This window comes from Dromaius novaehollandiae, chromosome 26 (genome assembly GCF_036370855.1).
Source record: "Dromaius novaehollandiae isolate bDroNov1 chromosome 26, bDroNov1.hap1, whole genome shotgun sequence".
Lineage (NCBI taxonomy): Eukaryota > Metazoa > Chordata > Aves > Casuariiformes > Dromaiidae > Dromaius > Dromaius novaehollandiae.
The window spans coordinates 216,632-236,609 of NC_088123.1; the positions used below are offsets into that span (position 1 = coordinate 216,632).

General features: G+C 33.7%; 1 pseudogene; it reads left to right on the forward strand.

Moving 5' to 3' along the window:
- LOC135323653 (gamma-2-syntrophin-like) overlaps positions 1-19,295 on the forward strand; it is a 112,774-nt pseudogene extending 93,479 nt beyond the window's left edge.
- The last annotated feature ends 683 nt before the right edge of the window (positions 19,296-19,978 follow it).

Here is a 19,978-nt window from a genome sequence, read left to right on the forward strand (position 1 = left end):
GTAAGATAGAAATCAGCAAAGCATTTTTTCTTATTTCTACTGCTAGGCACAAAAATTGCTTCCTCATTCAAGAAACTGTGTTGACAATCTGAAGCTAAGTAGTGGCTTTAAAAAAAATGGAAACCGAAAAAGCTGTTAATCAGTTTTGACATTTCTTGGCAATTATCACTAAATCAATCATCCAAAAAAACAAAAAAAATTTTCAGGGTTCTAAGACTGTTTGCTTTGATGATGTTATATTATTTGGGTTTTTTGATTTAGATCCTGTGTTTCTGGAATTGTACTTTTTAATTTGGCTACTCATTTCAGTCAAGCAGAGTAATAAGCTGTCCAGTGTATTCAAAGTGTAACTGAAGTATTGCTCTTTTTTTCTGTAGTCTTTGAAGAAATAGAACAAATAAATGACCTCATGATGTTCCATATACTTGTTTCTATAAGAAATTAAATGAGCGATATTACAAAGTTGCAATCAGTTAATAGAAAGACCATACTCTCCAAAAAGGTTTCACAGTCCCCCCAAAATCTAGTCCAGTGAATATGTTTTTGTATAATTTTGGGTTTTTTGGCCTGGGGTTGAAAGAGATTCCATCATACCAAGGCAGATTATCACTGAGTTTATAGGTGCTAATAGTTATAAAAATCTGTTTGCAGTGTGGAAAAGGATATACTTGAAACCAAGACTTTTGATTCTGACCTACCACAAGTAGTCTGGTCACAGCATCATGTGGCTACAATAAAAATAGTAATAGTACATTTCCATTTTAGTAAAACACTTACAGCACAAGCCCAAAATATATGTCTGCAGCTGATCAGAAAATGTAATCTATAATGTAAAGGGACATATTATAATACTGTTAGAGCAAAGTTATGTGATGAGTGAAACTGACATTTAATTTTACTACAACATAAAGCACATATCCTTCTTATGTGATAAAGTTAATCCAAAAAAGGTATATAAAGAAAGAATCAATGTGACAAAGGCACTTTATTAGCAACAACAAAGGTGAGCGTACAGAAAGTTTTTTTCAGATAAATCTTGTGACTTATTCAGAGTCTCTCTTAAGAGGTATGTGTCACAGAGGTTCTAGGTTGTCCAGCTTTTTACTGTCCTAAAGGTAAAGTAGAATCTAGAGTACTGGCTGTACTATTTTAGTACACCCAGCTTTTCTGCTGGCTAAAATGAGAGTCTGCTGAAACATATGTAGGTGACTTTTTAAAAGGAGATTATCTTTGGAACCTTCTAATATGGATGAATTAATCATATTAGAACACCTAATTTTACGATAATAACTATGCTTAATTTTTACATATTAAATTTCCCCTTTCCTCCATGGCTGGCACACAGCATACCAGCATGGATACAACTTTGCTGCCTGGAATAGAATCAGGATTCAGAAAACCTGTTCAATATGGATTATGTCTCTTCAAGGACTTTTGACACACTGGAATGGTTAAAAGGTTAAGAGTGTGATAGCAATGGAAGGGCAGTTTAGAAGCAGGGAATGATGCATCCAAATCTAAGACACTCTTCCCTGTGGAAAGATTTGACCTATTCAGGTCTGTCTTATGCCTCGCGAGAAAAATGAGCTTTAATTTTCAATGACTTTGTTTTACAGGTCATACATATGGGATGGGTAAATGAGAAACTTGAAGGAACTGATTCATCTCAGCTCTACAAATTCAAGTTTCTGGCACTGAAGGGTTCATCCTTCTACATTTTCAGCACTCCACCGGTAAAAATATATACACATATATATATACTTTGGGGGAGGATTTAACTGTAGATGGAAACCTGTTTGTTATGTCTGGGTTTATTTTTTCCTACCAAGTAGAGTTGTCAGCTGAGATTTCAAAAACAGTTAAAGCCATAGATGCCACTATGTTTCAGTAAGCTTTAGATATCTAACCTTTTTCAAGGTCCTCTGGAAATCCTACCATATCTGGATATCTCAATAAATTCTTAATAGAGAACATTTGTGTTACTTTTTTAAGTTGTTGTGTTCAGATTCTTTTCTGGGTGGTTATAGTCAAAATTTCATATCTTACATTTATTCTGAGGCATTTTTCCAGGTGTAATGACTTGGTAGTTACTCTGTTTTCTTAAAGATAGTCACATCATGAAATACACCACCGATGCTAAAGTTGTGAATTTTACATACAGGCTAGGGATTGAACTATTACAGAGAATCCAATCCTAAATGTACAGTTTGAATAAGTGACAACATCCTGCTTTGATTATTTCCATAGCTAAAAACTAGAATCGTATTTCATAACAGATGACTTACCTAATACCACTGTAAAACACTAAAAATTAATTTAAAAGAAGGGAGCAGAAATGAACTGGAAAGTTCTCGGCTCCTAAAAGTGACCCATAAATACCACATGGAAACTTTTTTATGCTTTCTTTCTCCCTTCAGAGAGCCATTGCTTTAAATACATCACAAAGAACAAAATGTAGAATTAAAATACATTTGCAGCTAAATAGCTTTCTTAATTCTTGATCAGAAAGTGGTCAGTCTCCTGATTTCTTCAGCAGAAGCAAAAGCAAATCTGATTTTTTATGTGTACCACCAGCATACCTTTGTGAAGTACTTACTCTTTGAACCTTATTTGTGAACAGAAGCAATTAATAACAGTCTCTTTCTCTAGACTGAAATTCTAAACCCAGTGATTCCTATAAACTTCTAACATTTATAAATGGCAAATTAATAGTACTTTTCTTAAAATGAGAGAACACATCTGGAAAAAGTTTCTTTTTTTCTTTCTGCAAAAGAATATTCATGTTTATATGTTGAGGAACTAAAATCTTATTCAGTTACTAGAATCCAATTATAGTGAAAAAAAAACAAAACAAAAAAGTAAATAAATAGCACACCAAATATTCATGTGTCTTTAACTTCATGAATTTCAATTATGATGTTCAGACCTATTTTGGAAGGAAAATTTTTGATATAATTAAAACTATCTATCTACATGATACTAATTGAGAATAAACTACTTCATTTATCATATTCAGCATACTCATTTATCATATTCTACTAAGAACAGGCAAGTCAGGATAAATGTTTGTTAGCATTTTTACCATCTTATTTGTCACTATCTACTACACTCTACAGTGTTTCTGTGCAACATATTTGTAGAAACAATGGCTTTTCAAAAAAAAGGAACAAAGGTGACCCCTTTGGTCATGGTGTTACGTCATCGCAGTAATCAGATGCACTTAGGTGTACAATGTCAATGACAGAATGCATAAATCCCAAAACCTATTGACCAGTTTTCCTGATCTGTAATCACACCACAGATGTTTTATATCAGGGAATTAAAAAAAAAATAAAAGAAAGGAAATTGGCAGTTTCCGTTTAGAATTCAAACCTGGATCTCGAGCCACAAGCTGGCTGGGGCTGCCCCAGCTGTCACCAGGACCTTGCTCCCTCAGAGCAGGGGGACGGGCCCCAGCAGCCAGGCCAAGCCCAGCCCTGTCCCACCAGCAGCCCTTGCCAGTACCAGCCCTGGGGAGGCCCTGGCCCATGTTGCATCCTGAAACTGGTTCTATATTGCATGTCCAAGCACGAGTAACTTTGTAGCTTCAAACATAAATCCCCACAAGAAGCCTTACACTACTTTTAGTGATATTTAATTATGCTGCTCTTATTATCCCCACTGATTTTTTTTTTACTACATTAAGTGAAATATAAGAAATGGACTGTTCTACTACAAAAATATTAATACTGTTATCTTGCCTGATTTTTAAATGTTTGCCATTATGTTTTATTTCAGACATGTTTCTCTGATGCTATGCTATTGACAATGCCATACTGTAGTGTACATGAAGTAGATGATGTACAAGTCATATAGTTAGTTGTAATGACCTTATCCATAATTTATAACTGCTTATAAAAACATCTAATACAATTTTTACTCTATTTCTTTGTGTATAAGAGATCATAAGGGGGCAAATACAGTTTCTAACTTTCAAAAGAATAAACAAAATACAGCTACCAATGAGCAAAATTCAAGAAAAGTACAGATCAAGTACGGATTTTGTAATTTCAGAGAAGCTACTATAGAGAGTAGCGTTCTATTTATACTCTGCTTAAACAGTTTCTCAGATGGTGCTTTCAAAAATGTAGACGCTTCCCAGTAAGAGCAGATATCAAGAACAGAGTTGCTTACCACAGTAACAGAAATGGGCTAGAAAACTCAGCTGTGATGTGTAGACCAGGGAGTTTTCTAGCTCCATGATGAGGAACAAGCCATCTTCTAAAAGGCTGTATGATATCTTCTGTCCTCTCCAAGAAGAAGTGTTATTTAACATCTTCCATGCTGGAAAAAGCTCATAGGCTTATTCTTGTTTGACTGTAATGGGCGCATTTTCAACTTTTTCTGTTTTCAGTTGTGCATATAATTTCATTTGCATGGTTTGTCACTATGAATTGATGAGAGGTTCTACATGTACACAGAGATATGCATGTACAGATACAAAACCCAGCACCTGTTCATGATGGAGTGAAACATTGTCACATATGTTTGGCATGGTGTGCATAGCTGTAGCTGTATGCAGGAGAGTTTTATATACAGAAATTGGTGATGTGCTGAAACGCTTTTACATTTAGACCTAATGATAGTAATCGAAATGTCTTTTAGGTAAATACGCCTATGACTTATAGGTCATAACTTATGACACTTCCTATCATAGATTTAATATCCACAAAGGCCTTGGAAAAGAGATAATTAGGTTTCATATCAGCTTTAGCAAAGTCATTTTTTTGTGTCATCAGATGCTGTATATTCTCATGTTTTCCTGTTTTAAGTAGAAGTAAAATATACATGACATCTGCACACTTTCTTCCCCAGAATCTTCACTGGCCCTAGAAGTGCATCTTTTCTGTAGTTTATAGAGACAAATAGACTGATATGATGTTCTCAGAGTTTAAATAGCTTGGACTGTGAAAGTTCAAAAAGCAGATGCTTGGGAATGGCTGCAGCAGGCACTGACCTATAATTGAGACTGAACTGAAGAATGTGTAATTTGTGTTTATAAGGCATAAGCATGGATCTACTGCCTGTGTTTACTCCATTCATTTCAAAAATTTCTTCCTGTTGTTTTTATGTCAGTCTGGTTAGTTAATTATACACTCTGTAACAGAATTCTTATCCACCCACTTTACAATATGTGAATCTTTCTGGATCAAGATCATTCCTGAATAAAGCCAATGAGTTTATGGTGAAGTTGCAGCTTAATGCTGAGACTAGAATATCTATAATATCTGTACTGAGGTCTGCTCTGCCTAAGAAGTGTTTTATTGGGGTTCCTGTTTTATGCAACAGCATCAGGACAAAACTTGGCAGATTTAGCGAAACTAGATTTTAGATTGCCCTTATGGAAAATGGATAAAGATATGGTAGGTGCCGTAAATATTACAGAATAGATAACTCAAGGGGAAACAACTCTTCGAGTCATTGCCAGTGTTAGATTTGTCAATTATTCTGTAATCATGGCTGGCTCTAGGGGATAATTAAGGGCTAAAAATGCATGCATTTTTATTGCAGCTGATGGAGTCTGAATTATTGCCCTCTAGATGTTACCATATATAAATAAAACAGCAAACAGATGTGATTACAAAGTGCTTTCTATAAGCTGTTATTATGCTGTTTCCACTTATAATTGTATTTACTGTAAAAATATTTTAGTTCAGTTATATCCAAGGAATTCTGGGAGATTTTCTTTTTTGCAAGATAATACTTTATTTCTGAAGAAGCTAATTTTTTAAAAGAGTGGAAATTTATCCAAGAATATAAACATGACCGACAGTGAAGAGAAGATCTTGTTATCTCATCGTATACATAATTTGACTAAAAAATTAAAAATTCTTAAATAAAGATATGAAAAATCGAGTCTTTATTTTGAAATTATTATGAAGACTCCATCCTCAAAATTTATGTTTCGGTTATATAGATATACAAATGAAAAAAATGTAGTGGTTACAATAGGCATGTATAAATTAAAACAATTCCTTCTCTGTAGAGTTCATTTTGATCTTAAGGCAATATACTAGACATCTAAGAACTAATGCATAATCAGCAACCTACAGCCTGTTCTCAAATCCGTCTGAAAACCAAATTTGCTGCACGATGTAGATGTTCATTAACTTCAAGACAAGAAATTCTTCAAGGCAAAAAAACAGTCAGTTTGAATTTGGCAGATGATCACCTCTGCTGAAACAACTAGGAAAGTGGAAAGTGAATATGAATATTACGTGAAATGACAACAGTGATGGCCCTCAGGAGACAAACTGCCAGATGTTTTAGAAAGAGTTATGTTTGTCTAGAGGAAGCAGATTCTCCATCTCTCATTCAGATAAGTGCATTAATCACTGACTATTATATATAATAGCACATCTAGAACCATATCCTGTGTTAGATTACTGATTCTGTGATCATCTTTGTTATCTGCCATTAACCTGTTATTTCAGGCTCTGCTCATCACTGGTCACTGGATTTCCCTTTAATTTTCATGTGATTTTCTTGAATAAGTATCACTGATAGTTGCTGCCTGTGAGAATTTTTTTCTTATTAGAAATATTTAACAACTTTCAGGGCATTAATGACTGATTGGAAAAGCTTGGTAAAATAATGCTAAATTGCAAAACTGAGGCACATATTCAGTTTTGTATGGAAATTTCAGTGACTTGTAACTTGAAATTGGCAAAATAGCTGAAGCAGAATATATTATTGCTTATTTTGTTACTGTAGTTCTTAGTAATTATAGTCCTGGACCAATATTTCAGAGTTTTGTTGCTGTTCAGAGAAGGTTCAACAAAAAGGTCTCTTCTCCAGAAAACCTGAAATGTAACTATGAGAGAACAGAATGAGAGAACAGATATGGGGTAGATAGAGAAAGACAGGGGGATATAAAAGGACAGTATTGGTAATAACCCACAACCCAAGTTCACAAAAGTATTGGTATAAAATTTGTGAGTAGTCTACAAATAGAAACTACATGAAGTAGTGTAGAGTGTTAGTGGTGAAGAGAAATGGAGTGGATGTATTTGTGAGGTAGTGAGAAAGGAGTTTTCTGAACTTTTTATAAAAGCCAAGAGGAATGCCAAGGAAAGATTTTTCTTTTTTCTTTCTTTTTTTCCTTTTTACAGCCAACAGAGATGTGCCTGAAACAGGACATATACTCTTTTTTGACCTTCCCAAGATCCAAAAAAACTCCTAGATCACGTCATTGATCATAATTCACTTAAAGAAGCTGAAACAATAAGGCTGTTTGTCAAAGAATGTTCTTCCTGCATCCCTAAAGTAGCTTATCTGACTGCATTTAACAGATTTACAGATTTAATTCACAGATACCGTATTTACAGTTTAAAATTATGACACACTTTTGAAACTATCAAATATGAAAAACACCGTTCTTTTTAGGGCTATTTTACTATGCAAGCTTTATTTTATTACATTCCGAAAGCATCTGATAAATTTCTGTCTATTTTCAAATCTTGAAAAAGTTCTGAATTCATATCCTAGAAGAAATTGGGAAGACATTATTCAGTGAACAAAATTTTCAAAAACATTCATTTAATAACAAAGTAGTTGAGATTTACTTGAAAATTTCCAGAAAAAAATATTTTGTATTCACAGAATAAGTGCTGTAATTGTGGGGAAGTTGTACTGTTTTGTTTTTCCTATCTTCTTCTTCCTCGTAGTTTAATATCATTTTTAGGTTCCAGTTTTAAAGTAATCATATCTTTGAAGCTGTTGTGGTAGTCTTTAATGTGTTTTTTGAGATGATTAGATAAATAGCACTGAAGTGACTCAAGTGAAGACAGTTGACCGTCTATCCTACTTTTATTTTTAACAAAAGGAATAAATGCAACAGTACTATGAAAGCAATAGAAATAGTTATGAAGCTAATATACTCTATTTTATCAGTCTTTTACCTTGGACAAAAAATTACAGAGAAGAAAAGTACAGGTAATTTAATTGGTACATGAACAGTACTTTGATATGAAAGAGTACCGCTATTTAAGTGGTAAGTATTGGCAATTGTAATTGTAATTGTACGTTGTGTATATTGCCAATGTAACATAATAGGAATTGAGCTGCAGTGCGTAGCCATGGATGCTTTCAGTGGACTTTCTAACTCTACATATAAATCCTTATTTCTTTAGTTCACATCTTTGCTTGGATCTGACTACTCTTTATTGTGTGTTTTGTAGCATCTAGTTCAGGTTGTTTTAGACATCTTTAGGTTCCTACTGTTATATCATAGTTCACATCAGGAACATCTCTTGATATATCTTTTTCTTTTTAAAGTTTATATATAATTTTTGAAATTTTTTCTTGGATGATTTTTTCCCCTTTCATGAAGAAGCCAGTGAAGTGAATACTATTGACCTGGAAGTATTTCATCTTTTTGTCTTTACCTTTGTAAATATTTTTAGATTGATTGGATAATTCTGCTTACTTGTCAGATAGTGAAGCTCCTCTGTAGTCCAGGTATTAAAATCTTTTTCATTTTTTCCCTAAGTTTTATTCTTTAAATATATTAAAATTTGTTAATATTATTTAGGTACTGTAAATTTCCAGAATCAGGTTCAGTGTTCACAGAAGCCAAAGAGTATGTTCCTTTTGCCTTCAGTGAGTTTTAGATTAGGTCTAGGTATAGTCATGCTACAATTTTTAATTAAGTGTGATGCTCCCTTATATATGCCCCAAAATTATATTGACTGTATCTTCTTCTTTATGTTCTATATCTGTAGTGTAATCCTTTAGTATGTTTTGTTGGGTATCATTGCAGAATTCTCTTCTAAGGAATAACTGTTGTTCAGTTTGTTGTCTAACACATGGATACATATGTCCTGTATGCATGTGTCAAAATGATTTTAATTTTGTTGTTTTCTCTCTCCTGTTCTAAAATCTTCACAGTGTTTTTAAGAAAAATCAATGAATTATGTGCCCATTTAGAGCTAAGTATATTTTGAATTTGAGCATTCTTCTGAACTGATGTTCAGATTACTTGGTCTAAATACTTAAAACGAGAAGGCTTGAACAGTGTAGTTTAGTTTCTTAAATCCATTAGAATGCCTTTTTTAAAAATGAGGAGCTCACAGAAACTCACACTGAAGGAAAAAGTACCTGTTAAACACTTAGCACTTTTGAAAATCAGGTCTGTTATTCCAGTATCTCTTTATGGACTTAGAATTGTAACTTCGGGTTATATCTTTGTTCATTTGTATTATCCCTGTGTCCTCATGGGTGTTCATGTGGCCTTTCATCTGAGCTCAGCATCATCTGCCAGTTTATGAATGTGTTATTTTACACTCTTTCTGAAGGAATAAATATAACCAAATATCTACAAAAACAGTATTCAATAACTTTTACAATTTTTCACCAGGTAGTGCATTGAGTTAGCTAGGAGTTGGCTATACACCTGAAAAATGCTCAACAATGCAATTCTTTCTAATACTGTATAATTAGACTTTCACCATATTGTTGTGAATAACAGCATTCAGTTAAACTTGGTTATAAATTCATGTATTAGACAAGAGTTAGGTGGAAGCTGACTGAATGCTACTAGGTATTCTCATATATTTTCACACTAGTTTTTACTCTTTGTGAGACCTAAATTCACATGAACAAAAGTGTGTCTCAGTCTTAATTGACCCATTCTGAATATAACTTTTTGAGATATTTTGTCAAATGCTTTATTAAAAAGTAAATATGTTGTCATTTTAGAACAATTCCAAAATATTGCAATGTATAGAATATTTAGAGGAACAATTCCAAAGGACAATAATGAGGAAAACTTCTTTATTGCTTAAGGAATATATTTCAGTGTCTCATTTATCTTAGACCTATTTATTAACTGTGTTATGATGGATATGCTCATGATAAATTGAGACATCTTTTAAAACAAATGAAGTGTATTGCACTTTTTGTGAACTCTTCTGATTCTTTGCAGCTTTTCTCATTGACTAGAAGTATATGATCACTTGCGATATTTTTAAAGCAATGCAGACTATAACAATAACATTTTAAACTTAGACATTCTAGGATAGTTCTAAGGAGAAAACTATAAATAATGTCAACTGCCCCTTTGGATTCCAACATCTTTTTGCATTATGTTTATTTCCCTTCCTTAAAATCCCTCAAAATGTCATTTGTGTTCTCCTGATGACCTTGCACACTGTGATATTCAGGCTGTTTCACTCTTGGCTGTAAGTGTGGTAGTTTTTCCTTGATACACACAGTAAAATAAAGACTGGGCTTATATAGCTGTTGATTGTGATCTATCATCCCTTGCTATCTCTGCACAAAAGGTCATAAGAGGTTACAGAGAGTCAAAGGATGAAAGAGATCCACAGGATAATGGGGAGAATTCTGAAGTATTCAGAGTGAATTTAATGGCACAGCAGTGTTACCAGTGTCCACGGCAGCATCATTAATAGTAGCAAAAAACCCTAGCAGTTTAAATTAATCTTCAGGAATCAAAACAGAAGGTAGGAGCAAATGAAAATTCAGTTGTCTGGACAACTTTTAAGTTATACCCTCTGTCATTAAGTTCACTTTCATAAACAGCAAATTAAGCAGGTGCTTCTGCTTTTATGTCTTGTCTAGCCACTAATAGGGATGGAGGATTCTCATACTTTTAACTGAGAATGAAAAAAAATTTTTTCCTTCCAGAAACTCAAGACCAAATAATGAAGTAGCTATCACTCTGCTATAAATCTTATTTTGCAAGAAGCATTGAGATCTTTTGAGAGTCAACAGTAATGGGCCAGAACCTGTTATCTTTAATTAGTTTATTTTCAAAACAACTATCAAAGTAAAAAAGACTTCCCTTTAAATAAGAATCAAGGAAAGACCTGCAGTACTTAGCCCGATGTCAGCATGTTTGAATGTACGGTATTCCCTTATGAATCTGCCATAATTCCTCAGTTCCAGTTGCTTCTAATCTTGTGTTATTGCCAACTCCTAACAATAATTAAAAATCAAAATTCAAATAAAATATTGATTGCACCTCACTAGAAAAAAAATAGTAACAGAATATTTAAAATCAGTAACGTATGACTCCAAAAATTACTGCACTTTATAAGTAATGGGAGGACAAGTGTAATATTTAAAATTGCTTTACATTGGTTTTCTAAAGCAGCTGACATTAGATTTAAATTTGACAAAGTTCCTTTAAGGTAGTATTAAGTACTTTTAAAGTTATCATTAAGTAATGTCTTGAGCTTTAATTTATGATGAAACAATGCTTATAATATTACAGAAAGAATTGTATTGCATTGTATTTAGGTGATTTTTTAATTTAATTTTTAAAATATAAAAACTGTCAAATGGACAACCATGGAATATGAGTCCCTTTACATCCTGAAAAGATATGGTGATACAGCTTTCACTTCCAGGGGTCTTCAGTCTCGTTTGTAATATGTGATTCATCTCAACTAAGTTTGGTTTTCTGAAAGCTACATATCTAATCTAAAGTAGTTACCAACTTCTACATCCAGTGACAGAAAAAGAAAAAGCATTTCCACAGTCTGTTCATAAACCCTATGGCAAGGATGTAAGACAACTTGGAGAAACCACTGTCTTGTCTTTTCTTTTTTCTTTCCCAAACATGAGGGAATTAAAATTAGATTTATGAAGAATTAGATTAGATTGTTAATATATTCTGATATCTAAATTTAAGTGAGATGTTTTGCATACTGGGAAGAAAGATTTTAGGTAAATTCTGGAACACTGCTTTTAAACTCATAGCTGTGACAGATATGTGGCAATAATGCCCATTAGTTCTGTTGGAGTGGACACAAGAGCATATAAGATTAGACAGAAATTAACACTGAGTTCACATTACTCTTCAAACAGCATTCAGGTGAAATAACTTTTAGTTACTGACAAAAAATCACCACAGTCTGCTCCTGAGTTTTGTGGTGCTTTTCAGAGTTCGGTTTAGTCACATTCTCCATGTATCTGAACAGTCATACCTGTGCATTCACCAAGAAAAAAAACATGACTTTGCTGTAAATAATATAAAGAAAATAATGTGTATTCGCCTTGTATTTTTTATACTTAGAGGTTCATGGTTTTTTTCTTGAACTGCATAGGCTAGATCCTGTTTTTAAAATAAAGCAGATGATTAAGACATGACCTAGACATTAGAGAGAAAAACTTCAAATATCATTCCAACTGTCAAGCTATAGCAGCCATTAATGTCAACAGGATACTGTAACAAAATCAAAAGAAAACAAAAAATTCCATTTCTTTTTAGTATTAAGAAATATAGGCACACAGCTGACATTCTTTCTCATGTCAGATATTGTAAATATATAGTCCTTTTTCATTTTTAATATAAAATTAAGGTCCTCGTGTTCTAGTGTATGTGAATTCAAAGCTGAATTTAGGATCACATCTTGGTTTATTGATTTAAAATTTTTATTAAATTGGGGAGTGCATTTGAATGACTCTGAATTTGAGAAAGTTCTGTCTGTTAGCATTTTGTAAAATAAATACGGTTATGTACCTCACCACAGAGATTACAAAGAGGTTTCCATCATACTGAAGTAATAATAGAAAAAATGTAATTAAATATGTTTTAATTTTAGTAAGAACCCTCTAGGTTCTGTTTCTTTAAAAATGAAATGCTATTTGGCAGTCTTTTTTAAATCCTGGATATTAAGTGTAGTAATGTTTGAATATTTTTATAGTATCCAGTAGAATAATCATTGGTGAAATCTTTTTAATTTTTCATCTTTTCATAATTTTAATAGAAATATGTAAAAAGAAATATGTTTTTTAATATTTTCTTTTGATATTATAGGTAAGCACACTAGACTGGGTACGAGCTGAAAAAATCTCTGTGAGGTTCTGTTTAAAATTCACAAGGTAGGTTTCCCAAAAATTACGATTATGCTATTTAGTAAAAAGAGTTTACCTCTTCAGGTTAATGATGATCTCAAGTTAAGATTAACTGGTAGTAGCTAACATTCAAGTAGTTTATCTGTTGTTATAAAGCCTATTCTTTGCAGCAGCTGCATTGTCTATGTAAGTATAAGAGACTACAGCAAATGGATTAGGTTCCAAGCGAGCAACTTACTAAAATACTTCCAAATTGAAGACATTTTTCAGTATTACAGCCAGCCATGTCAATTATGAATGAAACAAACAGCTAATCATAATGAAGCTTGATATTGCATTTCTCTTTAATGAGTCAGATTTTTACATGACTGTGACAAAAAATGCTTTCTTTGTAATTTTGATATATGTAAGGTACTGTTATTTAATTTGCATAATAAGGAATACAAAATTCTGTCCTTGTTAGATTGTGAGTAACTTACTAACACTATAATTGGTTTTACCTTACAAAGGACAACATGGTGCATTCATGTATTGTAGGGTTTTTTTCTTTTCTTTTTTGCATAGTCTAGAGACGTTGTCATGTTTTATCTCTTTAGCTTGTCCTGAGGAATGACTTTTTGGCCAAACATTAGCAGTCTGTTTATAGAATTGATTTGTGAAAGATATTTTTGTGATAAGTTCCATCAGATAGATTAAGTTAGTTCTTTACCAGCTAATCGGAAACTGCTTTGCAGGTGAGGGAAATAACTTGATCATCATCATTTTGGACAGGGAAACCCAAGCATAGGTATATTAAAAGTATGCTTGTAGAGTCGCAGAAGACTGAAAGTAGAGCCATAAGAAGACTGTAATTCACCTGAGTCCCCAGACTGCACTCTAACTGTGAAATTATACTTTCCTTCACCATGTTTGCAAGCTATGAAGTTTACACAGGATGATGTCCAGAAAGACAGGTACTAGAAAAGACAGGTCCAAAAAGACAGGTAGAGGTACCAGTTTGCAGCCATCCAAATGGGAAGTTAGCTGGAAAAAACTTGTACTTATCTCTCTCACGTTCTGTATGAGTGCTTTAACTACTAGACTACTTGCTGTTAGAATTACATCAAGAAATGCCATCCTAAATAAGAGATATTTCGAAGAAAATAAAAATGAGTGAATTCCCAGAAAAAAAGGTTTTCAATAATTCAGTCTTTTTTCATGAAATGCTATTTCATTGAAAAATTCCAAACCAACTGAAAACAATTCTGACCAGCTGCTGACCCTTTCCTTACTGTTATTCCTTTGACCATGTGCTAGTGTTCTAAAGAAGACGGGTTGGTCTGCTGTCTGTACGTAACTGCAGAAGAACAATAGCTCGCCGACTTAAGTTCCATTACTGTAAGGGAGTGCTAGTTACGGATGCTTCTCTGATGCAACACAGTTATTATTCAGGACAAGTTACAGAAGGAGAAGATCAAAAAATATATCTTTCAGAGAGCTGACAATAACATTCGATCCCCCTTTTCTGTCTGGCTCAGAATGGAGTTCCCTGTTGCAGTAAATGACCAAATTCTTTAAAGAATGGGGTGACAGGTATGGATAGGTACAACATCTCGACCACTCAAACTATTTATTCCAAACTAGCTTTCAACAACACAGGCATACTTCCTATGCTTGTTTTGCTGATAATGACTAAAAAAAAAAAAAAAAGAAAAGAAGAACAAACTTGAAAATATGATCAAGTTATAACCACAGAGCAAAGAATATGTGAGATGACAGAAACTACAAAAATAGTTCTTAAACATGTGCTGACATCTGCATTTTACAGAGGTGTCATTCCCTTTAGCTGACAGCTAAAGGAGCCTCTACTGATTTCAGTGGCCAATTTTGCTGTTGTAAATGAAAAGTTCAGCAGTTCCAGCCCTTCAGCCAGAGTGAGGAGATTCCTTCACTGCCTATCACTGCAGCAAAGGGCAGAGGCTCTGTCCCAGGTTATTGATTCTATTTCCTTAAAATTTTATTAAACCTTATATTTTCCAGATAAATAAATTGGGCAGCGACAAAGTAGATACTCGTCAAGCCTTTTGAGAAGGGTTTGCTGTATAGTAGGCATTGTTTTTGTTTTCTCTCCTATAAATGTTACTACTGATTTCATACTCAGTCCTTCCTTGAATATTCTGGTAAGGTTAATTTCAAGGACATCACAAGAATTTGCTTGAAGTAAATTCTGAAAAAAATGAAAAAAATGAAAATTCTTAATTTTCATTAAGAAAAAGTGGGAAATAGACTACCCACAATTCAACTCGTAATGTCCTTGACATTTTAATAGATGAATGCTTAATTCCAAATCTTAGTGATTAAATTAACTAAATTACAAAAGCTTAAACTCAACACTTAAGTTTCTTTTCTGTTGGTTCTTTAGTATACATGACAAATGAAGGAAATTGTGTGAATCAACAAACATGGACAAAATTCTTAAGAGATTAAAGCTTCTGCATGGCAGACTCAAAGGTGGAATTCATGTTGTAAAGACTGCAGTTTTGGGAGAGCGTTTTTAAAGATTTTCCGAAGCTAGTTAGAACTACTATAAGGGTGTAGTGGAGAATATTGTATCATTTTGGTTCTTAGGAAAGATGGTTCTTAAGGCAAGGTCAGTTGTTACACATCAGATTGTAAGCTTCTCGTGTTGATTATAACATAAGTTAAAAATGGAAAATAAGAATTCAATATGGAAATTAGATTTTAACACAAAACACTTGCTATATTTTAGGTTTGTGTGTGTTTACATATGTACATATATACACACACACATGCAAACATAAACATACATATGCAAATATGTGAATGAATATTCATATTTCACATTCTCACACTTGAACATACATGAACATTCAGTGGTAACAACCAGATGATTGAAAATCTGATCTCATTTATCTCATTTTTCCCCCTACATCTTAACTCATACTCCATATTTACTGGAACTGTTACTGAAAATCTGTATAGTTCAGAGGCAAGAACATTAGATACTTTTTAAAAATCAATCTGCCTTAAAAAACATTTCATTTTCTTCTAATACGTAGTGTTTCCACACATCACATTTTCACATTCAGTCAAAGTAAAAAAATATATATGTATTAGTCTAAGAGCCAGGGTAAGCATTACTGAGTCTCAAAGCAGAAGTAGGCTTAATACCTATTAGTCCATGGCTGCTGAAAAAGAGGTGACACTTGGGAACATAGGAGAATCTCTGCTCAGCTTCCATTTCATCAGTCCAAAAAAGCATGGGAAAATCGGTTTGAACTGCCTCAAGACCATTCTCTCCTAGAATAGCTGCAGGGCCATTTTTGACAATGAAGTGCAGTGTACCCTGGTGGTATTACATGCCACGTCCAAGGTGCCCCCTAAAACACCCACAGCACACATCACAGCTTAGGTTTGAGTAAATGGCATAAAGTTAGATATGCCAGCTTTATGTTACTCAGTAGTTCACGAGCACAAGCAAAATTTTCAGTTCCCACATGAGAAGTTTGGTGCTGTTTGTGAATATGGGGCAGTACCTGGAGGAGAATGTGCTAGCAAAGCAGTTTTTTCTTCTGCTTTTTATTACTGAAAAGGGAACCTTCACTGCTCTCCTGTGAAGGTGGTTGTGTGTTCATCTAGAACAGGAAGGACACAGGACCCTAAACTTGTAAGCATTTATTTTATACACATGATTGTAGGTTACATTTAGATGTTCAGATCCCAGTTGTTTGCTTATTTGTTTGTTTTTAGGTACATGGGTTGCAGGTCCAGACTTTGGTAGGTTATGATAGACTACTATAGGTCCTGGAAAAATGAATGCAAAATCTTTAAAGTGCTTATTCTGACTACAGGATTCTAGGACTTGGGTACAAAGCTGCATTCTGATCTTTTCAAAGCCACCTATGTCCAGTCCAGCATCTGCTTTTATCCCATATCTGGCTGACTAGAGACCTCTCCTAAACCCAGAAACAAAACGCTCTTTATAGGTGACATTAGAGCGTAACGAATGGGATTCTTTTTGCAAAGTCCCTTTTGTTCTTTCACTGTTCTCTTCCCTGTGCCGTCAAAGAGAAAGGGAGGTGGGAAAGAGCCCTATCTAATATATAGAAACTAAAACATATATAATTTGAAAATTCAACTGGTGAAAATATTTAAATCTATAAGCAGCTGGAAAGACTGGCTTTTTAATTTAGTTTTGTTTTTCTCAGTTTTCGTGCTAATCAATGATAAACTGAAACATAAAGGAAGTTTCTTGTAAGAGTGTGTTTTCATTTACAAAACCTTGTGTTACAGGGATGTATTTTGGTTATAAAAGAGTAATGTGGAAGTTCTGGTTTGTCCTGAAGTTGATGGCAGGGTCTCACTTCACTGCCCTTGTAGTTGCAGGGCACACTGGCAGCTACTAAGGGACCTGTGTAAGCTCATGTTGTCATTTCCAGAATAACCATTAGATTGTTAATAAATTACTGCATTAGCAGACTGGAATCCAACTAGCGTGGAGTACTTGTACTCTGCTGTAAGACTGGTGCAGAGCTCTTCAACTGCATTCAAGCAAGTCAGGAATTTCCCTCCACTTGATTGTAAACAAAATATCATTTCTTTGAGCTTATAAGAAGTTCTTTTCAGTGTCACCTCTGAGTAATCTATGACTGGACCAAAACTGTAAAATGAAATGGGCTCATTAAAAGTGCTTCAAGAAAAAGAAACTCAATCTTTCAATCTTACAAATCTGAGTTTAGTGTTTGGGAAACACTTTAAATAAGATACCATTCATTTAAGTCTGTTTCAAAAGTAATTTCTTTCTTAGAAGCATTTATCACTATATGGGGGAGTCTTTTGTTTTATTTCATCTTTAAAAGGTTTTTTTTTCTTGTTTCACAAAATCACACTAATCAGTTCCTTGATTAACTGTGCAACTTAAACTAGGTATGTGGTCAGCTAAATTTATCTCAGATACAACTCCACTGACTGCGAGGGGCTATTTCCTGCCGATTTTTTCATAAATATGTTAGTTCAAAGGGGTGCTATTATGAAGACATTTGAAAAACCTATGATGAAAAAACATAAAAGAATATATATTATATAATATGTATTTATATATATTTATATATTTACTTTTATAATAGATTATAAATTCAAAAGCTAAAATATTTAAATTAGAGGGAATTGCTTTACTTGGAACTGGTATCTGATATCATAGTCACAATTTTTGCTATTTTAAACGGTCCATTTTTATAAAGTAGGTAAGACACCATTTTGCTTATAGAAGTTTGAATTCAAGTTCACATATAAAACAAAAAATAGCAATTCACTTCCAAATGGTTGATCACAGGATAGCTGGAAAAGGGGAGAAACAGAACTGGAAGGATATAAAATATAGTTCCATATATTATCAACACACCTGCTAATAGGTGTTCCTCTCTCTCTTCAGCATGATAGTGCAGACGTTTTAGTCATCACCTGGAATCATGGATGAATTTTTAAGAAACTTCTCCCACCATCCTCTGGAGAAACAATAGTATGCTATCTGCTCTACAGCCATTGGCTTTCTTAGAAGTTCTGATGCACTCCCATATGCTGTCTCCCAAATTTATCCCCAGTATCTCTCCAAAATCCTTCTTTCCCTCTTTCGTTGGTAGGCTTGTTCTCTAACCTCAGTCAGAGAACTTCCTTCTGGTCACCCTCCTAATCATCCCTTCCTCCTCAACTTCATTACTATAAAATCCTTTTAAATTACAATGTATGTATTGCTTAGATTACTTTGACGGTATTTTGGAAGTACAGAAGTAGCTCAGATTGTACATACAGGTTAAAGTGAATAAAAAGTAAAAGAGAAGTTGTCTTTGCAAATATTCCTTAATTCTCAAAGCATTGCTTCAAGATAATTGTTAATATAACAACATAAATAAGTGAGTACCTGTCATTTACAGAAGACAATGTTGCCGTAACTGCTTGTTTTTGCTAGATGAAGAGTCACATACTGAAACATGTCTTTCAGCTCTGGCTTGCTGATGATTGCTGGCTACAAGCAAACTTGTATTTAGGTATTCATCAAGACTATGATCTTGAAGACCAGAGGCCATATTGTTTCAGTGTTATGGTTGGACATAGCAAGAGTCATTATTTCAATGTAGAGCTTGGCATTGAGTTGGCAGTGTGGGAGAAATCTTTTCAAAGAGCAATTTTCTTGGAAGTTCAAAGAACAGGGGTAAGTAATGAATAATTTGAATCCTGGAGCCATTTCATCAGTAAAATATTCTGTAACAAATTTTAGCAAAGTTACTGCATATGTTTAATAATTGTTTCAGATTAATATGCACTGTGAGTAAAGATCTGAGTATACTTTAATACACCAAAGGCTTCTGAAAGCTTCATCATCACATAAATATTTATCTGTCTATGACTGTGTGATAACACTGTATGAGTATATTATGACAGTTTGAAAATTAGAAGTAGTAATGTATAAATGTACTTTGACTACAATAAACTGGAAATTGATACATTCTGCAACTGGAAAAAAATTTCTGTGGAGTTTCTTCAGGACACCTTAAACAGTGTCCTCCATAAAGCTTATTTTCCACTTGCATAATATAAATTTATTGTATTTTGCATAACGGTTCTATTTTCAAAGAACAAAGAAAGAAGTATTTTGCTCTTACATTGTTAATTGTAATTTAGGAATGACTTTATTAACATTGGAAGAATTTGAAAAATCATTGTAAAATCATTGTGAGAACAAATTTTGTCATATCACTCTATCACTCTTTACTGAATAGTAAAATTCTCTCAAGCTATTCTTTTCACAGACCAGAGAATACATTTCCCATTAGGTGATATGAAATTTAAGATGCAGATTCCTCATACAGTTATCTACAAGTGGGTGCCTATTAGCCTTGTGGTGTCTAAGCTCCCATGAGAGTTAGTGAATGGAACCCAGAGAATGATTGTGCTTATCCTAAAGCAGATATTTTATCCTAAAGGAGGTATTTTGTGGTATGAAGACAGAGCAGTTCTATTGATTTTGAGTTAAGTTGTAACTTACAGCATATTTATACTATATACCATTGCTATACATGAGGAAGTTATTGCTGAACATCTATATCTGTACTCCCAACTG